This window comes from Pteropus vampyrus, unplaced genomic scaffold, assembly GCF_000151845.1.
Source record: "Pteropus vampyrus isolate Shadow unplaced genomic scaffold, Pvam_2.0 Scaffold178, whole genome shotgun sequence".
Taxonomy (NCBI): Eukaryota; Metazoa; Chordata; class Mammalia; order Chiroptera; family Pteropodidae; genus Pteropus; species Pteropus vampyrus.
In genome coordinates this window covers 1,496,772-1,513,883 of record NW_011888959.1, presented here as the reverse complement: position 1 = coordinate 1,513,883, position 17,112 = coordinate 1,496,772, and the positions used below count along the sequence as shown (strand labels likewise).

At 33.7% G+C, this 17,112-nt stretch overlaps 1 long non-coding RNA gene, 11 other non-coding genes and 6 pseudogenes across 24 annotated transcripts in view; all 18 read left to right on the top strand.

Moving 5' to 3' along the window:
- Nucleotides 1–16,807, top strand: part of LOC111746161 — a 33,851-nt gene extending 17,044 nt beyond the window's left edge. For 9 of the 13 annotated variants that reach the window (XR_002782978.1, XR_002782979.1, XR_002782981.1 and 6 more), the window contains 10 exons: nucleotides 2,376–2,450; nucleotides 3,293–3,366; nucleotides 4,152–5,228; nucleotides 6,132–6,224; nucleotides 8,050–8,134; nucleotides 9,027–9,114; nucleotides 9,597–9,681; nucleotides 12,489–12,557; nucleotides 13,307–13,347; nucleotides 16,753–16,807. This is a non-coding gene — a long non-coding RNA (uncharacterized LOC111746161). Of the gene's footprint in view, nucleotides 1–1,049; nucleotides 1,136–2,375; nucleotides 2,451–3,292; nucleotides 3,367–4,151; nucleotides 5,229–6,131; nucleotides 6,225–8,049; nucleotides 8,135–9,026; nucleotides 9,115–9,596; nucleotides 9,682–12,488; nucleotides 12,558–13,306; nucleotides 14,163–16,752 lie in introns of those variants that run through there. The other 4 variants (XR_002782974.1, XR_002782972.1, XR_002782976.1 and 1 more) reach the window with 4 other exon arrangements.
- On the top strand, nucleotides 522–596 carry LOC111746207. The gene has a single exon (XR_002783013.1). It is a non-coding gene; the product is annotated as a small nucleolar RNA SNORD113/SNORD114 family (small nucleolar RNA).
- On the top strand, nucleotides 1,324–1,391 carry LOC111746199 (annotated as a pseudogene).
- On the top strand, nucleotides 1,865–1,939 carry LOC111746181. The gene has a single exon (XR_002782994.1). It is a non-coding gene; the product is annotated as a small nucleolar RNA SNORD113/SNORD114 family (small nucleolar RNA).
- LOC111746184 lies at nucleotides 2,765–2,838 on the top strand. The gene has a single exon (XR_002782997.1). It is a non-coding gene; the product is annotated as a small nucleolar RNA SNORD113/SNORD114 family (small nucleolar RNA).
- On the top strand, nucleotides 3,679–3,750 carry LOC111746182. The gene has a single exon (XR_002782995.1). It is a non-coding gene; the product is annotated as a small nucleolar RNA SNORD113/SNORD114 family (small nucleolar RNA).
- LOC111746202 lies at nucleotides 4,571–4,645 on the top strand. The gene has a single exon (XR_002783009.1). It is a non-coding gene; the product is annotated as a small nucleolar RNA SNORD113/SNORD114 family (small nucleolar RNA).
- LOC111746179 lies at nucleotides 5,576–5,645 on the top strand (annotated as a pseudogene).
- On the top strand, nucleotides 6,554–6,631 carry LOC111746200. Its single transcript, XR_002783008.1, has one exon. It is a non-coding gene; the product is annotated as a small nucleolar RNA SNORD113/SNORD114 family (small nucleolar RNA).
- Nucleotides 7,259–7,325, top strand: LOC111746191 (annotated as a pseudogene).
- Nucleotides 8,464–8,533, top strand: LOC111746178 (annotated as a pseudogene).
- LOC111746212 lies at nucleotides 9,437–9,511 on the top strand. Its single transcript, XR_002783016.1, has one exon. It is a non-coding gene; the product is annotated as a small nucleolar RNA SNORD113/SNORD114 family (small nucleolar RNA).
- Nucleotides 10,107–10,181, top strand: LOC111746205. Its single transcript, XR_002783011.1, has one exon. It is a non-coding gene; the product is annotated as a small nucleolar RNA SNORD113/SNORD114 family (small nucleolar RNA).
- On the top strand, nucleotides 11,155–11,225 carry LOC111746189 (annotated as a pseudogene).
- LOC111746193 lies at nucleotides 11,951–12,024 on the top strand. The gene has a single exon (XR_002783003.1). It is a non-coding gene; the product is annotated as a small nucleolar RNA SNORD113/SNORD114 family (small nucleolar RNA).
- LOC111746197 lies at nucleotides 12,890–12,963 on the top strand. Its single transcript, XR_002783006.1, has one exon. It is a non-coding gene; the product is annotated as a small nucleolar RNA SNORD113/SNORD114 family (small nucleolar RNA).
- Nucleotides 13,689–13,759, top strand: LOC111746203 (annotated as a pseudogene).
- Nucleotides 14,924–14,996, top strand: LOC111746198. Its single transcript, XR_002783007.1, has one exon. It is a non-coding gene; the product is annotated as a small nucleolar RNA SNORD113/SNORD114 family (small nucleolar RNA).
- Nucleotides 16,808–17,112: the final 305 nt, after the last annotated feature.

Below are 17,112 nucleotides of genomic sequence, written 5' to 3'. Positions count from 1 at the left end.
GTTACTGTAAATTAATAAATGCCCAAATGACTAAATGAATAGCGGAAAATATGGTACAATGGAGAAAACATCTCCATCTTTTATCGTATTGTCTGCTCATACTTTTCGCAGTGAATGCACTGAGCGATTTTAACATCTGCTGTGATTAAGATCGTTATGTTACCTTTGTGTTCGACAAGGGACCAAGGTGAAAACTAGCCAAAGATCTTATCTTGGTTTGGTTGATTTCTTTAAAACAGCATTCACAACATTATTAAGAAATAATAAATGTAATTTAAAAATTAACTATGGCACAGTGACACATATGACATGAAATATATTGATTAGCGGATAACGTGCAATGTCGAGGTCAGTTAATGAAAAAGGTATAATCTATGTGGTACATGATTCTATAGACAAAAGCTAAGTTTATTCAAGGGTCTTTTTCTTGTGATTTTTTGAATCATATTTTTTTATTATCAATGAATCAATGATTTATTCGTTACAAATGTAGAAACGAGTGAAGAAAAAAGACCCCAAAATGCACCAGTGATCATGACTGGTGACATAGGAGTGACATGCAGTGAATACTAAATGTCTGTAACTCTCGGGTCCACAAAAAACAGATTCTAGTCTCTCTTTACAAAGATAGGACTTTACAAAGATCATATTCTTATTTTAGGTTCATAGATTTAGATTTATTGTCATTGATGAATCAGTAATCGAACAATTAAAAATGTAATAAACAGCCAAAGAGAAGAGAGTGAAGCTTTGTCCGACTAGAAGCATATGTAGTGAGGCAAGAAACATTTTTAATAAAATTGAAATCATACTTATTGAGCAATAAATGCAACAAGCATTTTGCCTAAGAATCATGTAGACACTGAGAACGTAAGACTCACTATTATTCTGGGTCAGTCTCAAGATGAAGGTTTTCTTTTGTTAAGAGAAAAATACTACATTATGGAAAATTAATAAATGTCTCAATGAACACATGAAATGTGGGAAGCAAGGGTCAGTGGAGGTGGGTGTGACACGTTTTATCATCTTTTCTGCTTTGCGCTCCTTAGAATGGACGAGCTCGAGCTGATTTAAGGATTCTTCCATGTTCATGAGCTCTCTGGTGACATTCATGTGTCGGGAGCATGGGGACCATGTGAGTAACAGTCCAGTGTTGCTCTTAGTTTTTAATACCTTGTTTAAGGCTACTCACTGTGTTGTTCAAAAGTGTAAAATGTAATCAATGAAAGAAAGAGCCCACTGAGAAATACGGAGTCACTGTGAAGCAGTAATGAATTAGTCAGTAAACAATTAGAAATCAGTGAAGAAAACTAGGGGCGATATCGGATCGATAGTGATTACTGGTAGCATATGAGTCATAGACAATGAATACGTGTCTGGAATGTGTCCAACACAAAAGCTATGTGGTCTTTCTCTTCATGCAAAGAGTGTCTCATGTTATATCATCTGCTCTGCTCTGTGCTCTTCAGAATGGATGCACTTGAGCTGATTTAAGCATCTTCCAAGGTCACGAGCTCTGGTTGCACCTGTGTTGCAGGAACATGACACCAATGTTAGTAACGGTCATTGTTGTGTTGATTTGAGTGCTTTGTTAAGGCTAATCACTGTATTATCGAAAGGCATTAAATATAATCAAAGCAGGTGAAAGATGACAAATTTAATATCAGATAGACATGAAGCATTATGTTGACTAATCCATAAATGCAGCACTGAGTCAGCTAATGAAACAGATTTAGTCGCTCTGTAATATTGTAGAGACGGATGTTGCAATGTTGAACTCTTATTTTTTTATTTATATGTATTTCTTTATTTATGAACTAATTTATAAGTAAACATTTGTGAGAAAATGAAAGAGGGACAATCATAGACCAGTGATGACGACTGGTGGCCTATGAGTCACATACAATGAATATCATATTTCTGGAACTCTGAGGTGTGATAGAAAAGTAATCTGGTCTTACATGTAAAGGGATCTTATGTACAGATGTTAGTAATATATAAGGATTTTGTGTTCATGAATTTTAATAATTAACTTATAAAAGTGTTAATGGTAGAAAAATAAATGTATACATGTATAAAGGTGAAGAGATTAAAGTATTGTTCTTTGGTAAAATATAGTAAGGTAAAAGAATATCGTTATATTTTAAGATGGGTAGAGAAAGACCACGTGTATTTCACCCTTGACCAAGATTGACATAGACAATGGAATGTAGCAGTCGGTTTTTGCCTGATTCGGATGCATGTTTCAAGTTTATTTTTAAGATAAAAATAATAAAATATTTCTGTTAGTTAATAAATGCCAAATGGTGGCAGAGCATGTGAATCAGTGGAAAGTCTCAACCTGTTTATTACCTTCCTTGTTTCATACTCTGCAGAACAGATGTTTGATCCGATTTCATCTATTGTTATCAAGCTGGTCACGTTCCCTTTCTCTCAGGAAAGAGATCTAGGTGAGTAGTAGTCAGAATCTTGTGTTTTGGGCCATTATTTAAGCATATTCGCAGTATGGTTAAAAAACAACAAATATAATTAATGAGTTAACTATGGCCTAGTGATCAATATGACATAAACGTTGTATTGATTAACGTAATAGGTAACATTGAGATCGATTAAAGAAAGATGTAGCCTACGTTGGCAAAGATTCTACAGAAGTTAAAGATATTTAAGAATCTTATTCTTCAGTGTTTTAGAATCATATATTTATTTTATTATTTTCAACGAACTAATGATTTAACTGATAAATGAAGAACATGTGGGCCTCCAATGGACCAATGATGACACTGGTGATGGATAAGTCGTAGACGATGAATAATGCATGTCTGGATATCTGAGGTCCATCGTGATAAATAGTCTATTCCTTCACTGATTTGGTCCTCTAGATGGGTGTTAGAAATATACGAAGATTATATCCTTATTTTTAGCTTGTGAATATAGATTTGTTAGTATTAATGGATCAATAGTGGAATCAGTAAAAACATGTAAAAAAAAGGTAAAGGAAAAAGGATAAAGTATTATCCAATTATAAACATATGGTCAGGCAAGAAATACTAATAAAATTGAAAATACTGATAATCATTAAGAAATAAATGGAACCAAAATGTTAGATATACTTGGCTATGGATGAGTCTTTGGGTCACTCTCAAATTTGAGGTTGCTACTTTGATTAAGAGAAAAATATATTTACATCATGAAAACTCTATAAATACCTAAATTAGTAAGTAAGTGAAGCATGGAAAGCAAGGATCAATGGTCTTAACTTTTTTTTTTATCACCTATGCTTTGTGCTTCTCAGAACAGACACACTCAAGCTGCTGTAAGCATCTCAGTGGTGGCCCTGTGATTGTATCTCTGTGTTGGGAGTACACTGTGAGTAGTAGTCAAAGTTCTTGTCTTGGTTGCAACAATATTTTTTTAGGATATTCAATATATTTTTAAAAAGTGCCATCGAGAGTCAAAATTTGCCAACTATAGCCCAGTACTAACTATTGAATTAATGAGACATCGATATATTGATTACCATAAGTGAAATTTAAGATAATTAATGAAAGAGATACATTGATGTGAGAGTGATTAGAAGTATCATGACTCTTCTTGGCTTTTTGTGAATGATAATATTTTAAATTATTAGTGAACTAATGAATTAGTCAATAAACAATTAGAAATCAATGAAGAAAACAAGGGATTGATGATGACTATTGGTGGCATATGAGTCCCATACGGTGAATACGTCTCTGTAACTCTGAGGTCCAATATAAAAGAAATCTAGTCTATTTTTATAATTGGATCAATAAAATAATCGATAAACAAACATAAAATAAATATAAAGGTGGCGAAATCTTGTCTAATTATAAAAGTATGTGGTTAGGCAAGAAATAATATTAATGTATATTTCAAACTGACATCTCTAAGGGATTACATGATGCAGATTGTTATTCTTTGACTAAGGATATCATAGTTATTTATAAGTGGTAGTCAATATTCATGTTATCTGTCAGTGGTTAGATCAATATTGTTTACTTATGAGAAATTAAAATATGTATTATCCTAATACATTGATTCTGTAAATGACTAAGTGAAAGGCAGAATGCGATGACCAATGACATAATGTCTCAACCTTTTTTTTGTCATTGTTCTCTCTTGTACTTCTTAAGATGGCCACATTTGGGTGACTTCAGGGTCTTCCACAGACAGGAACTCCATGGTCACGTCTATGCATTAAAAGCATGGATACCAATGTGAGTGATAGTCAAAAGTTGTTTTTTTGGTTTAGTGGTTTTTAAAAAAGGTTTCCCTGCATTATTAAAAGTGTCATATAAAGTCAAACACCGTAACCATGGCTAAGTAGTAAATTTGGGGTTAATATGGAGCATTATATTAATTAATCTACACAGGATGACATCGAAGTTAATTAATGAAAGATTTATAGTCAGCAGTAAATAATTCTATAGAGAAATGTTAGAGATATTTAAAGATCTTGTTTTAATCGGCATTTATTTTGTTGTTTTTAGTTAACCAATGAGTTAATCAGTAAAAACGTAGGAACGTTAATGAATATAATGAGTACCAAACCTGAAGCAATGATGATGATTGGTCTTGTCTGAGCCTTGGCTCCTGAAAACTATAGGTCTGAAACTCTGAGGTCCAGCACAGAACATAGGTCAAATCTCTCTGTTGGAACTGTTTCTATAGAGAGATATCAAGAATATATGATGTTCATATTCTTATATGAATTTCACAAATGTAGATCTGTTATTGTTAATGGTATAATGATGGAACCATCAACAAATATAAATAAATATTTGAAAAATAAGAGGGGGGAAGCATTGTCCAACTATTATAAATGTGTGGCGATGCCCCTTCAGACATTAGTGGTTAAGGCTCTCACCTCTTTGACTGAGGTCATATATACTCTGATAAGGAAGAGTCGATTTTATTCTTCTTGGTACTGAAGATTGCGTTTTTCCTTTTGTACAATAGACAGATAGATGGATAGATGAATGGATGGATGGATGGATAGATGGATAGATACATAGATATTAAGAAAACTAAATTGATATTGAATATATGAAAAGTGAAAAGCAAGGATCAGCGGTGACTAGGTCTTTTTTCTTTTTCAATCACTTGCTTTCCCTGTGCTCCTGAGAATGGAAACACTTGAGCCAAAGAGAGCGTCTTCCGTGGTCATGAGCTCTGTGATTCTTCTATATGAGAAGATAGCGAAGGTTAATGTGAGTAATAGTAAAAATTCATTTCTTGGTTTCGTGGTTTTTTAAAAGATAATTCACTAAATACTATTGCTATATTATAAAAACCCTGAAGTTCAATTAGAAATATAATTTAAGAAGACGACTATATCTTAGTGATAAATATGGGATATATGAAACACATTGATTAATTCAGTGGAAAACTGAGGCTAATTAATGAAAGAGATACATCGATATGAAAGTAATCTACGGGATAGGATATAAAGGCTCTTTTAGGGATTTCGCTTATCATGGCAATCGGAAATTATTAGTAAATTAATGATTTAATCAATAGACAAATAGCAATGACTAAAGAAAAAGAGGGACAATATTGGATCGATGATGACTTCTGGTGGCGTATGAGTCATATACGATGAATACGTGTCAAACTCTGAGGTCCAACATAAAATTAATCTAGTCCATCCCCATTGTTTGAAGGGATCCTATAGACACATGTCACGAATGCACAAGGATCTTGATTTTGGCTTACCGTTCATGCATTATCATTCTATTATCACGATTGGATATGTATGAAACTCTATAAATACGTAAACAAATAGGGATGAATGTAGTGTTGTCCAATTATAAAAATAAGTGGTGACACGCAAATACTATTGCTATGTTATAAAAACCCTGAAGTTCAATTAGAAATAAGTGGTACATGACCGTCACCTGTATGGCTAAGGATGACATAGACAGTGTAAGTCACAGGCAGTATTCAGACTCTGGGTCAGTTTGCAAGATCAACATTGCTCTTTTTCTTAAGGGAAAAAATATGCCTAATTAGTGAGTGCCCTAACTGCCGAATAAATGAAATGTGAAAAGCAAGGATCTATGGAGAGGATGTCTCAACTATTTTTATCATCTTCTCTGCTTTATGCTCGTCAGGATGGACACACTGGCGCTGATTTGAGGATTCTTCCTTGATGGAGAGGACAGACTCTGGGCTTGCATGTCTGTTTGAGGAGCCACAAGACCAACGTGAGTAATGATCAAAGTTCTTTTCTTGGTTCTGGTGTTTTGTTTTAGGATATTCACTGTATTAATACAAAGTGTGAAATATAATCGAAGAAAGTGAACCGTATCCTAGTAACAATTATGAGACTAATAGGAAGCATTATATTGGGCAAAGCATATGAAAAAACTGAGGATAATGACAGATGTTGATGTAGGAATGATTCTTGATGCACATTGGAGATCTCAAGATCTTGTTGAGCTTTTGTGAGTCATATTTTTAAAATTATAATTAGTGTGTTGATGAATTAATCAATAAACAATGTGGAAATGAAGGAAGAGAAAGTGGGCTTTTCTGGATTAATGATGATAAGTGCTGGCGTATGAGTCATGGATGATGAAGAGTAATATGTACCTGGAACTGTGAAAGGAAATGTCATCTTTCTCTTTATGGATTTTCATTCTTTATTATAATTGGATCAATGAAATATCAATGATGAAATTCATATAAAATAAAGCTGAATTACAGAAGCCTTGCCTAACTTAGAGAACCAAGTTAATTTTATCTACTGCCTTGATCAAGATTATTATGTTGTCTTCATGTTAAGTAAGACTGAAGTGAGTAAAAGTCAAAAGTCTTATTTTGGTTTGGAGCATCATTTAAAGATATTCACGGTATTGTTAAAAAGCAATAAAAATAATAAAAATGTTACCTGTTGCCCAATGAGAAATATAACATAAAACATTATTGGTCTTGTTTTGATTTGGATCATTGTTTAAAGATATTCATGGTATTATTAAAAAGTAATACATATAATAAAAACATTGCCTATTACCCAATGATAAATATAACGTAAAACATTATCTTGATTAATCGATAATACATAAAATCGAGATTGACCTATAATCTATGTTGGCAATGATTCTACAGATAGAAGTTAAGAATATTCAAATATCACGTTCTTGAGTTTTTATAAATTTTGTATTTATTTTATTATCACTGAATAAATGAATTAATTTATACAGATTTGGAAATGAGTGAGGAAAAAGTGGACTTCTATTGGACCAGTGATGACAGCTGGTGGCAAAAGACGATGAATAATATGTGTCTGGAATTCTAAGGTCCAACACAATATCTAGTGTGTACTCTCTGTTACATTTGATACAGCAGACAAGTGTTAGGAATATTTTCTTTCTGAGGTTCAACAGAAATGGGATCAGGTCCCGTTTTCCCTGTAGGAAGTGATCATACTATAAACAGAAGTCAGGAATACAGAAGGGTCTTGTTTTTGGTTTTAATGTTCGTGCATTTTTTTCTGTTTTTATAATTGGATCAATAAAATAATTGATAAGTATACAAATGAATAAATATGAAGGGAGTGAAATTTGTCCAATTATAAAAATATTGGGTTAGGGAAAAAAATTCTACTCATCTTCATAAACAAATTGTTTCTATTGAGAGATTTCAGGATCAAAACAAATCAATACGAAGATCATATTTTGTATCGAGTTCATAGACACGGGTATGTTATAATTAGTGGAATAATAATAGAAGTATTCAAGAAATATTTAAAATTAAGGAATGGGGTGAAGCAGTGTATAAAGATATGAATATATGCGGCGAGGCAAAAGATATTATTAACAAGAAATAAGCATATCAAGGTATCTCCTCTTTGGTTAATAATTACATAGACATTGAGTAATAAGAATCTATTCCGTTGTTCCGGGTCGGTCTTTATTAAAATAGAGGAAGAAGTATCTCGATACTGAGTCTGTGAAACATGGTCAGCAAGGGGCAGTGTCGATGAGGCCTTAGTATTTCTTATCTCCCGCTCTGTTCTGTACTCTGCAGGTAAGACACACTCAGGCTGCTTCAGCATCTTCCACGGTCGCGAGCTCTTTGGTTACCTCTGTCTACCAGGAGGATGGAGATCAATGTGAGTCGTAGTTGAAGTTATTTTCTTGGTTAAGTGTTGTTTTTGTAAGGTCATTCGCTGCATTATTAAAAGTGATAAAATATAAGGAAGCGTGTTGTATCTCAGTGATAAATATGGGATATATAAACGATTATATTGATTAACCCATGTATGGAAAACAGAGTAATTAATGAAATAGACACATCGATGTGAGAATAATCTGTAAAGAGTAAGCACGTAGTAACTCTTCTTGGGTTTTGGGGAATTGTAGCGTTTAGAAATTATCATGAGCAAATTATGATTTAATCAATAAATAATTTAAAACGAACGAAGAAGACAAGGGACAATATTGGATCGATGATGACTTCTGGTGGCGTATGAGTCATATACGATGAATACGTGTCAAACTCTGAGGTCCAACACAAAAAAAGGCAGTGCATCCCCATCGTTTGAAGGGATCTTATAGACACGTGCCAGGAATGTCCAAGGCCCTTGTTTTTGGTCTTAGCGTTCATGCATTTCCATTCTGTTATTGCAATTGGATAAATGAAAGAATCTATAAACAAATTTATAAATAAAGATACATAAAGTATTGTCCAATTGCAAAAAAATGTGATTGTGCAAGAAATACTATCGCTATATTATGAAAACTTGACATTCAATTAGAAGTAAATGGTACATGGCTGTTACCTGTTTGGCTAAGGGTGACATAGATAGTATAAGTCATAGACGATGTTGTTATAACCTGGGTCAGTGGCAAGGTCAAAGTCGTTCTTTTCCTTATGAGAACAAATATTTACACCAAATTAGTGACTGCCTAAATGCCTTACTAAGTGAACGATGAAAAGCAACGATCAATCAGTGGAGAGAATATCTCACTTTTTTATCACCTGCTCTGCCATTTCCTCCTCAGAATGGACACGACGCACCTGATGTAAGGATTCCTGCTGGACCACGAGTCTCAGGATCGCATCTGTGTTTGAGGAGCCTGGAGCACCAGTGTGAGTAGTAAGGAAAGTTCTTATGATTCTGGTGTTTTGCTTAAAGATATTCACTGTATTAGTAAAAATTGTGAAATATAATCGAAGAAAGTGAACTGTATCCTAGTAACAATTAGGGCACGGATATGAAGTATTGTTTTGATTAATACATATATGAAAAACTGAAGATAATTAATGGTGGAGATATTTTGTTGTGAGAATGATTCTAGTTACACGCTAAGAATCTCAAGGCCTTGTTGGGGTTTTTTGAGTAGTAGGGTTTGTAATTAGTTAATAAATTAATCAGTAATCGATGTAGAGAGATTAAGAGAAAGCGGTCTTTTGAATCAATGATATGTAACTGCCAGCAGATGAGTCACAATGATCAATAATACGGGTCTGGACCTCTGAGGTCCAACACAAGAACAATTGCGGTCTTTCCGTGCATGCAGTGTCAAGTTTAGTGCCGTCTCTATTTTATTGCTCTGCTCTGTACTCTTCAGAAAGAGCACCCTAGAGATGATTTCAGCATCTTCCAAGGTCACGAGCTCTGTGGTTGCATCTTTGCATTAAAAGCATGGAGACCAAGTGAGTAATATCAATATTTTAGCCTGAGGAGCTTGTTTAAGCTTGTTACTGTATTATTCAAAATATTAAATATAATCAAAAAAGGCAAAATATACTACTGTTAAACATTAGATTGATATGAAACATTACGTCAATGAATGCATAAATGTAATGGTATTATTTAAAATCGTTCGGTTAATAAAGTCTTAGCCATGTCTAAGTATGACATGAAACATTTTAATTAATCGATAATGTGCAGGATTGAGATCTGTTAATGAAAGAGTTGTAGCTTATGTGGGAAATAATTCTGTAAATTGATGTTAGGGATAGTCAAGAATCTTGTTCTTGGGTTTTTATGAACTACGTATGATTTTTATTCTTATCAATGAATTCATGATTTAAATGATACAAATGTAGTAACGAATGAAGAAAAATAGACCAAATCATGTACCAGTGATGCCGACTGATGGCGTAGGAGTCACGGTCAGTGAAAATATGTGTCTTGAAACCCTGAGATCCAACCCAGAGCACAGTCCACATTAGTGGTGGAGATATTTTGTTTCTCTGTCGAAATTTATAAATATTAAGTGACAGATTAATAAATTAATAAATATTAAGTGACAGATTCCTCTGTCGAAATCGTTTCTATAATGAGACATCATAAATATATAAAAATTATATTCTCGTATTGATTTTATAGACATAGATTTGTGTTTATTAATGGAATAATGATAGACATATTAAACTAATATAAATAAATGTAATAAGAAAACTCGAGCGAAGCATTGTCCAATTATGAATGTATGTAGTGAGGCAAAAGATAATATTAATAAAATTGAAAACATTCATTTCTATTAAGAAATTAATGGATCAAGAAGTCACTTTTGTGGCTAAGGATCATATAGATACTAATAAGGAAAAATCAAGTTTTATTCCTTTGGGTCAGTCTCAAGATTGAGTTTTCCTTTTGTTAAGATAAAAGACACATATTGAGAAAAAGTAATAAATACCTAAATACTCAGTTAAAGAAATGCTTAAAGCAAGGATCAATGACAATTAGGTCTCAGTTTTTCGTTTTTGTTTTTTTTTTATCATCCGCTCTGCTCTGTAATCCTCGGATGTTCTCGAGCTGAGTTAAGCATCTTCCATGGTTGCCTACAAATAATAGGAGCCCAGAGATTAATATCAGGAATAGTTCAAGTTATTTTTTCGGTTTCCGTGTTGTTTTTAAAGGTAATTCGTTAAACAGTGCAAAATATATTTCAATAATGCAACTCTATTTCAGTGATAAATATGGGATATAGTTAACATATTTCTTAAGGTATATGAGAAAAACAGTAATTAATGAGAAATATATTGTGAAAATAATTCTCTATATAGAGACATAAAAGCTTTTCTTGAGTTTTTGTGAAGTAGAGCATTAAAAACTATTATTAGTGAAATAATTATTTAATCAATAAACTCTTAGAAATGAATGAAGAAAAAGGACAATATTGGATCAATGTAACCACTGATGTCATATGTGTCATATATGATGAATACATGTTGGGAACTCTGAGGTCCAAAATGGAAGAAATCTAGTTCAGTGTCTCTGTTTGAACTGACCCTTTAAACTGATCTCAGAAATGTATAAGGACAAATATTATTTTAATTCAGAATGGACAGTAAATAAATAGACCATGTGTATTTTGTCCAGCGTATTTTGTCCTTAAAGAGAAGACAATAGAATATTGTAAGTAATAGTTATAGCCGTGAGTCAGTTTCAAGTTTGACATTTAACTTATTAAGAAAAAAACATATTTGATCATGTAAATGAGTGGTGTAATTTGTGGTATAATCAATGGATAGAATGTCTCAAATTTTTTTAATCCTCTTCTCTGCTCTTCACTCCTTTAATGGACACACTGGAGCTTATTTAAGGGCTCTTCACGGTCATGATCTCTACGTTTGCATCTGTGAAGTAGGAGCCTGGAGACCTATGTAATAGTCGATGCTCTTGTCTTGGTTTGAGTGATTCAAAAAGGCCACCCATGCCAGTGTTTAATATCAGATTGATATAAGGCATCACATTGATTAACCCCTAAAGAAACAAATACCACTAATATAACAGCGTATATCAACTATGTTCAAATAAAGAAAAGGATTTAGTCTCATTGCGAATGATACTATTTATGAATGTGAGGGAGATTGGAGGATCTTATTTTCATGTGTATAATTTATGTGTATTTTTTTATTAATGAATTAATCAATAAAAAATGTAGATGAGAATGGATAGAAAGATGGCCAATTATGGACTAATGATGGCAGCTGATTGTATATGAGTCATGGATGCTGATAACATGAGTGTGGAACTCTGAGGGCCAACACAAAAAGAATCAAGTCTATTCCTCAGATTTTAAGTAATACTGTAAATAGGTTTCAGGATTATATAGTGATATTTTTCTTGGCCTTAGTGCTTTATTTTTAAAATAATAAAAGAATCAATGACAGAATAAATTAGCAAAAATATACATGAATAAAGATGAAGAGGGTGAAACACTGTTCATTATTAAAATATGTAGTCAATAAAATGAGTATTAATATGCATTGGAATGAATGATAAATGGACCAAGTATCTTATGTCATGGGCTGTGGATGATGTAGACAGTGATAGGTAGTCTTTTATTGCCCTCAGATAGTTACAAGTTTGAAGTTTATGAAGAGAAAAAATAAATTTTACCATAAATTAATAAATACCTAAATGATTATGTAAATGAAGTATGGCACTTAGAGATTATAGAGACAAAGTCTCAATCTTTTCATCATCTTTTCTGCTTGATAATCTTCAGAAACAAAGCACTGAGTTGACTTACGCCTTCTTCCATAAACGAAGCCTCTGTTTTCGGAAAGACACCAAGGTGTGTAATAGTCAAGTTTTTGTCTTGGTTTTGGTCATTTGCTTATGGATCTCTGGTATTATTAAAAAGTACTAAGTATAATTTAAAAAGTTATCTACTGCCAATTGATTAATATGATATGAAATTCCGATTAATTGATAATGTGCACCATTGAAATTGCTTAATGAAAAAAATAGAGTGTATTGGGAAAGATTTCTATTGATAGATGTTAGGGATATTCAAGGATTTTGTCCTTGTGTTTTTGTAAATCATGTATGTTTTACTATTATCAGTGAATTAATGATTTAATTGATACAAATTTAGATATGAATGAGGGAACAGAGGGCCTCACAGGGACCAGTAATGATGACTGGTGACATGTGAGTCACGATGATGAATAATACATGTGTGGAACTATGAAGTTCAACACAAAACATAATCAGTGTCTCTTCCCTCTGCTAGAAATGCTCCTGTAGACAGAAGTCAGAAACATACTAAGATCATGCTCTTATTTTGGATTCATAGATTTGGATTTACTATTATTAATGAATCAATGATAGAAACATTAAAATATATAAATAGATACATTGGAAGAAGGTAGAGCCTTTTTCAATGGCGAACATATGTAACGAAGCAAAAAGCGTTACTAATAAAAATTGAAAACACGGATATTCATTAAGAAATAAGTGGATTAAGAATGTTACCTTTTTGATGTATCTTAAGGTGACACTGTTCAGTAAGAGTCGTTTTCATTGTTTTATTGTTCACAGGCTCTATAGTTACATCTATGTGTTAGGAGCATAGAGTCAAGGTGAGTAATAGAGTTCTTGTCGGTTTCAGTGTTTTGTTTTTTTTAAAAAAAGGTGGTTACCGTATTATTTTAAAAGTATGAAATGTTATCATTGAAGGTCAACCATGGCCCAGTCATAAATATGGGCTTAATTTGACGTGTCATTGTAATTTGTAGATGTGACATGGAGGTCAGGTAACGAAAAGATGTATTGCCATGAATAATAATTTCTATAACAGGCGTTAGAGATATTTAAGGATCTTACCCTCAAGTTTTGTGATTTAGGTATATATTTTCTTATTAATGACTTGATTACAAATAAAAAACATATAGACATAAATTTAAAAAATTAAGGCCAAATCTGGATCAGCGATGACCACTGGTGGCATGAGTCACGGATGATGGCTCCTATGTGTCTGGACATGTGGTCTGTTCCTCTACTGGAAGAAATCCCATAGGTGGATGTTAGAGATATTTAAGGATCTTGTGCTTCTCATTTATGGCTCATGGTTTATGATTATATTAATATAAAAGAATAAATGGAAGAATTAATAAAAATACTTAAATGATTAAAGTACAAGAGAGTGAGGCATAGTCCCATTATTAAAATATGTGGTAAGGAAATAAATACTGTTAATATAATTTGGAATGGATAATAAGTGGACCCAAGGATATTAGCCCTTTGGATAAGGATCGCAAAGCCATCAATCAGTAATAATCAGTGTATTGTTTTGTATCAGTTATCAGTTCGACAGTTGTCATATTAAGGGAGAGTAAGCAAACATTACCTAAATTAATAAATAGTAAGTGACTGAGTAAATGAATGGTGGAATGCAAAGGACCAATGGATAGAACTTCTCAAATTGTATCCTCTACTCTTTCTTGTGCTCCTCAGAATGGGCGCTCCCGCCTGCAGATTAACATCCTGCCATGCCTCAGACTCAGTGGTTGTCTTAGGAGCTTGAGGACCAGTAAGAGTCAAAAGTCGAAGTTCTTGTCTTGGTTTTGATGGTTTATGATTGGTCAGTGATTGGACGTGGTTTCATAGTGTAGCAGTTAGCATGTCTGCTTTACTGCTTTAAGGCCTTGTTCACGCCCCAGGGGAGCCACGGTCCATGGTCTATGGCCATGCCACCCTGAACAAGCCCAATATCTGATCTTGGAAGCTAAGGAGGGGTCAGGCCTGGTTAGTACTTGAATAGGAGACCACCTAGGAAGACCAGGTGCTGTAGGCAAAAAAAAAAAAAAAAAAAAAAAAATTGTTCGATGAGTTTGTTAACCAATGTCACCCAAAAAAATTAATTAAAAATGTAAAAAGTAAAAAAAAAAATTGGTCAAAATCTAAAGAAAGAGGGCTAAACATAGTCTAATGATGAATACGAGATCAATAGGAACCATGTTGAGGCATCCATATATAAAACACTGAGGCTAATTCTAGAAACATCTAACATTTGTGGGAAACGATTTTATAAATGGGCATTAGGGATTTCAAGACTCTTATCTTGGGGTTTCTTATTCACATATATTTCTTCGTTAGTAAGCAGTAAATTTGTGAGTAAATCAATAGACAATAAAAGAAGAAAAAGAGTCACGTGTTTGGACCATTGATAACGACTGTGATTCTGAGTTAAGGGTGATGAATAATATGTGTCTGGATGTCTGAGGCCCAACGCAGAAAAAAGTCTAGTCCTTTGCTCCTTTGGACGTGATTCTATAGGCGGTTGTTAGGGATATTCAGTTAGCCTGGTCTCGAGCTTTTGTGGTTCATGGATAATGATTGTATTGTTACAAGTGAATTGATGTGTGAAGGGTTTAACAAATAAGAATACTTGAATGAAAACGTGGCCACACCTGGACCAATTCTAGCATATGTAATGAACAAGTGTCAATACCAGTCTACTTTTGAGGAGCTGGAATTCATGTTTTTTTAATCTCTCAGCATTCAGCACATATACACAGGTGTATGAATTGTCAGTATTCACATTCTGGGATGTCTTTGGTCGACTGGCTGTTTATTTTATTACTACATAGAAAAAAAAAGCTTATAAAATTAAATAAAATATTAAGCACTATTTAAATGAAAGAGGGCCAGCGATAAGAGTTTGTTAAATCGCATGATGAAGTTACAGCATCTGTTTTCACTTTGGTAATGAGTAACTACTGCTCGTGCGTTCCCATTACTGGAACGCACTGTTGTAAAGATGCTGACTTCATTCTTAAGCGAATAAGCAAATACGATAATAACAGTAGCTCAAAGGGACAAAGCATGGGCCAGTAATGAACGTGTCTTGAAATAATGGTGATGATTTTAACCAGTTCCACTCAGAAGATAACCTTCTCAAGACAAAAATTTGGCTCTTGAAACTTTGGGCGGTGAGAACACAGATGCACACACAGTAGCGTTTCTCGTCTGCGTTTCTGAGAGTTTAAATATTGTTCCATTTCTTTCAAAAGAATGACTGGTTGTCCAAATTAATTATGGATGCATGAATGAATAAAGTAGAATTAAGCATCGTTCATTGGTGTGAAATTGCCTTGAAATAAGTGTTTAGATGAATCTGATTCTGCACCAGTGAGGCGCGAGGATTTCGGTAGTTATATGTGCCCATGGAAGCATCGAGACCCATATGTCTCACAGGCAGCTCTTGTTCTTCATTCAGGTGTTGAATTCAAAAGCATCCATTTTTAATGTAAAATTAATCATTCGATTAACCTGATTAAAAAAGAAGGTTTTTATTTTTTATTTTTTGCCAATTGTAGCAGATGTCCAAAGTTTAAGATGAATTGAAACCTGCCTACCTTGTCTGTGTTAGGGTATTAGAGCAACGTTGAAATCTGAGATGTTTCATTCTGTTTAACATTTGCCTTGTAGTCCCCAAAATGGTCCCCGGGGATGGTGGCTTTGGCTGGTGAGTCTTGGGGTAAGAAGCCCACAGGCCTATGTCAGCAGCACACACGGTCTTGTCCTTGGTGCCTGGCTCGATCATGCATTTGCAGACAAAATTTGAAAAGACCAGGCACGAGAATGTGTTGCGCACCGAGAATTAGGTTGTGTCCAGTCAGTACAATAGTCGAATTATATTATTTTTCATGTAATCCTGGAACGCTGAGGTTTATTAATAAATAAACAAGTTATCTCTTTGATAAAGGTTATTTATACAGAGGACAGGAAGAGTTGGTGTTCTTGGTCTGGGTCAGTGGTGAATTCTAATTTGTTTATTTTATTAAGAAAAATAGAAATAAATAATTCCATTAATCAATATGTAAACAGCAAGTAAATCAAGGGGGAAACGAGTCGATGGAGAAAGTTTCTTATCTCTTTCCCTTTTTTGCAAGAGATACCCTCACATATTTTATTTAAAACTTTTAAAGTTTTAAAAGAATGCATATTCATTTTCCTTTTACCCCTATCTGTTTTCCACTCAGAAGGGATGCACTCGACCTGATTTTCTGTAATGATCAAGACTCTTTTGGGTCAATGTAAGTAATAATTCAAGCTCCTTTCTTTGTGGGGGCAGCCTATTTAGGGTACTCAGTGCGTGAATATAAAAGTATGAAATACAGTCAGAGGAGGCCGAATTAGGACCAATGATGAGATTATGTTATAAACCAAAGTTCTCGATGAATCTGATTTAGCACAACAGATGCCCTTTTAAAAAGTTCTAACCTCTTAGTTCTGGGCATAAGGGACATAGAGTCAATTGTCTGTAACACTCATAGTTTTTCTTATGTAGAGTAGTTCATCGAAGGATGTTCATTATATTATTTAAATGGATAACTAGGAGC